Source organism: Xenopus laevis, chromosome 1L (genome assembly GCF_017654675.1).
Source record: "Xenopus laevis strain J_2021 chromosome 1L, Xenopus_laevis_v10.1, whole genome shotgun sequence".
Lineage (NCBI taxonomy): Eukaryota > Metazoa > Chordata > Amphibia > Anura > Pipidae > Xenopus > Xenopus laevis.
In genome coordinates this window covers 173,986,084-173,990,626 of record NC_054371.1, presented here as the reverse complement: position 1 = coordinate 173,990,626, position 4,543 = coordinate 173,986,084, and the positions used below count along the sequence as shown (strand labels likewise).

General features: G+C 40.4%; 1 long non-coding RNA gene across 1 annotated transcript; it reads right to left on the bottom strand.

The window, feature by feature from the left end:
- Positions 1-1,463: 1,463 nt before the first annotated feature.
- On the bottom strand, positions 1,464-4,043 carry LOC121401434. Its single transcript, XR_005966239.1, has 3 exons — positions 3,889-4,043; positions 3,716-3,793; positions 1,464-1,651 (listed from the first exon to the last, which is right to left on the bottom strand). It is a non-coding gene; the product is annotated as an uncharacterized LOC121401434 (long non-coding RNA).
- Between the last annotated feature and the right edge of the window lie 500 nt (positions 4,044-4,543).

Here is a 4,543-nt window from a genome sequence, read left to right as displayed (position 1 = left end):
TTTCTGAATCGAATTGTGTCTCAAATTGAATCTGGTCCATGGGTTTTTATGGGATAAACCTTTTTCTCAATGAATTGAATCTGGCCCCATGTTTGCTAAAGGTGGCCATACACGATAAAAGCTGCAGACAGACCGTGTCGGCAGCTTATTGGCCCGTGTATGGGCCCCCCCGACGGGCTTCCCCGATCGAGATCTGGCCGAAAGTCGGGCAGATCTCGATCGGATGGGACGAAAAATCGCGTCGGATAGCGGCTGCAGCTATTCGTTGATCCGACTGCCCATTACTATTCATTAGGATCCGATCGTTGGGCCCTAGGGCCCACGATCGGATCAGCCCGATATTGCCCACCTCACGGGCAACACACGGGAGGGGGGAAGGGTTTTTGCGCCGACTAGGTTTCCTTCTCCTTCAAGTTATTTAATTCTCCAATTGCTGTGTTCAGACTTGTGCTTAATCACTTAATCTCCCTGTGCACTATATATTATACTGTGAGATCTTCAGATGAGCGACGCCAATGCCAGTCATATCTCATTATTTATTGAAAATCATTGTTACTTCACCTGGTACCTGTTCCTGCTACAGAGACTGGATCAACATAACATAATGACATTAACAGATCAATTAAAATGCAACATGCATCACAGGTTGGCAAATAGGAATCCAAAATCTGCATGAGCATCTGATTTATATTTCCAGACACTTTTTCAGAGGATTTGAAAATATTGAAGTACACCACCAGTAAAGCTGGGCAAACACGAAGAGATCCGCTCATCTGGCGACATTGCCAAACGAGTGGATCTTTCCCCGATATGACCACCACCGACTGGGCTATATCGGGGTAATACGAACATTCGGCCCTAGGGCCGAGCAATCAGATTACAACAAGGAGCAATGGTCTCCGACAGGTCGGCAGTTTGAAAAATTAAACCTTCCTGATTAATATCGTTGCCAGATATCGATTGGGAAGAACGGTCGGAAGCCCCCATACACAGGCAGATAAAATGCAGAATTGGTCTACAGGACTGATATTGGCAGCTTTATCTGCCCGTGTATGACCACCTTAAATTTTTCTAATGCCTAAAATAATTTAACGTGGTAGAATAACATTATGAAACCCATTATTACTCCTATAATTGGGAGATTGCACCAGGTAAATCAGCCATTGCTCACCATAGGAGAATCCAAATTAAATATGCTGTTAGGCAACACTAGGGTGTTATGGCACCATTGCTGTGTCCCTAAACTGTCCCTACTGCTTCCCCATGGTTTACTAATATAGTATAACTGGTGTTCCTTGTTTATATGTAGTATCTTAAAAGGTGTTTTGCAACCCCTAAATAAAGCCCTGTCCCTGTATACTAAACATTATTGCTAAATTAGAGTGACTAAGGGTTAACTGCACATAACCGTGATCAAGAGCTAAAATCATTTGATAAAATAACTGACATTTTGTGGGTTTTGTGACCAAATTCTTTTAATTTCCGCAGCATTTTAAGAATGACACCAGTAAGATTCCTTGCATTCAGAGAATGATATCAGTGGCGCGATCTGCAGCTGGTTAAATAAGCTGGAAAACCAATTTGTCAGGCTGTGTGTTTTTTATGGCTATTTTTTTCATAGTGATTCATCCAGTGTCCGAGAATCCAGCATCTGTTTGAAAGAAGTTGTAATTAGGCGCGTTCTTCTAATGCAAAGGCAGGGCACGGGTGACTCATTGCACTTCCCGCAGAAAGCACTCACTGTAATTAATTTGTACCTAATAGCGCTACTCTGCCATCATCATATCAAATATAAAAATGTTATTAGACTCGGATGCTTAAGACCAGGAAACACAGAGAAGGTGAGCACAAAGGAGAAATATCAAACACTCTCTTCTGTGGGTTTTGCGGCATTGTGAAATAATATTACAGTTATTTTCATTAATTTGACCTTGTGAGTATTTGGGATTGCTCTCTCATTCTGTTTCCTTATGAATACTGAATTGTGCTTTAGACAAGAGATAAGATGTTATCAGTACTTGGGGCAGAATTTGGATCATTTTGAGAGCCCCCTGGGCTTATTTATATAACTTAATGATAACAATTAATGATAAAGATATCAGTACGATGATAGGATCCATTATCCGGAAACTGTTATCCAGAAAGCACGAATTATGGGAAGGCCATCTCCCATATAGACTCTATTTTAATAAAATAATTAAAAATGTTTTTAAAAAATTTGTAATAATAAGGCAGTACCTTGATCCAAACTAAGATATAAATAATCCTTCATATTACTGTTAAGGTTGGGGTCCGCACCTCCAATACCACAGTGATTCTTGTCCCCATCCACTGAATTCGTAGTTGGGTCCAGGGTCAGACCGGGCCACTCCTCTGATCGGCTGGAGTTCGCATATTCACATGGGGGCCCCGTTTATTATACAAACTCTAAAACCAATTTCCCTAAATCAAATTACCCCCTCCTATTTAAAAGAATAGGTGATCACCATTAAGCCCCATTGGGTCAGATATTGCATGCCGAGGATCATGTTAACCAGTCAATCTGGGTGTACACTGCTCAAGTCACTGCTTAAGCCAATAACAGCTCAGTTCTGGGCATATATGATGTCAGTGAAAGTTTCCAGTTAAATATGTTCATTGTCCAGTTTCTAGCACAGTGTATGATATGATAACTTAGCTTTGTGGATATATGTAGTGTAAGAAAAGGTTCCCAGCTTATAGTGCTCACGTCCCCGTTGTGTGAATCTGTGTAAGAAAGTCTATACATGTATTATTTCTCAACAATCAGTTCCGATTAGTGCATCAAGGGGCAATCGCCATTACTGACACCTCCGCTATATCTTAAACCTGAATCTTCACTGTACTGTTCTCCAGGCTTGTTCTGTTCTCCAGGCTGCAGAGTCACACGTCCACCACCTCTTCTGTTTGGGGGTTTATAACCGGTGCCAACACACATTTCACTCTGAGCTTTCTCAAGGCCTCAACCAATATAAGTATTAGTCACATGATGCTCACTTCTCCTCAGTACTGACTAATTATTTATGAGCCATCAATTTTGAACTTTTCTCTCTCTCATTTCACATCTTCAGAACCTGCCCCATCACCCAGTTGCATTGTGGTGAGTGGTCAAGCTAAGACACACCCCAACCAAGTCCTAGATTGACCACAGCACTGTGGAGCTCGTAATCATATTGCCTGCAGAGCAATATGATGATAGACATCTCAACAATAAGCTACTGGGGTGAAAAATTAAATGGCTGCTAGTCTACCACCAATAAGCAATCAAGCAGAGGAACCTGCAGGAGCACTAACTACAACTATTGGCTGTAGTTATGGCAATTTTTGTTTGTTAGGGTTAGGTTAGACTGCAGTGAGTAACATCTGGTATCTAGCACCCTAGCAACTAGATACATTTCATGAGTTAAAAAGTTATATTATTAAAAAACACACATATAAAGAATAACTGCGAAGACTGCAAATCACCTTACCATTGTTTATAGCATACTATATGTTTTGTTTAAGATGATGTTACCAGATTATAGGAAAAAATAGGGAAACAACTAGAAGGGTTGCACTTTGCAATGTCCCCAATTAGTCCCCAATTAGTTGTGTTTCTGATCTGCAAACTGGTAATGTAGAAACATGTCTGAAATGTTGTAAAATGTTGTAATACATGTAAATTGACTAATATGTTGAATCACAGAGAGGCACTTACTAGTTATAGAGATTGGCCAGAGTGGGCAGGCATTGCTCTGTTCATGTAAATGCATCATGGTCATGCCTCTCCTGCAACCTGGTGTGGACAAAAAAAATGCCAGTTTATTGATTCTGGATTCTACTGCTGCAGGCCAAGGCTGTAAAGAAAAAAAATCTTGATATATATATAACCTGTTCACCAGCTGAGGGAAAAGCAGTACATGCTTTATGTTGTGTTTGCCGTTCAGCCTTTCAGTGTTTTGCATATGATGCTAATGCTCCAGAAACAGGCAACACATTATCAGCAACTACACAATACTCTATGACTCGGTTTCCTCCATATTTAAGAAAAGGCTAAGTTTGCCCAGAAGCAGTAACCCATAGCAACCAATTTAAACAGGTGGCCAGTAAAGGCTTCCAGCTGATTGGTTGCTATTGGTCAATGCCCTGGGCAAGCTTACCGTCTTATATTACATAACCCCATTTAAATACCAACATTCCAAACTTTTTTGTTTTATTTTAAACCTAAAATTGGCACATACATAGATAGTCCCTGTTCCTTTAACCACTGTAGACATAAATCTTTGTTCTTTTTGCAAAATCATAACGAGCCATATCATATTATGTCGTATTATCCTCGAACCGAGGCTGCACTTATTAAGTCTGACGGCTCAGCAAAGTTATCCAGCTACATTTGTAATTAAAGCTTCCCCTATCAGGTGCTCCAGCAACAAGATGATTTATCTTTCTCTAACATCAAAGGACAAAGATTATAAAGAGATTTTTCTCCAATGGGATTTCTTTGCCAGAAATCCTATTCAGTCCTCTGGTAACAAGTTCATAATAA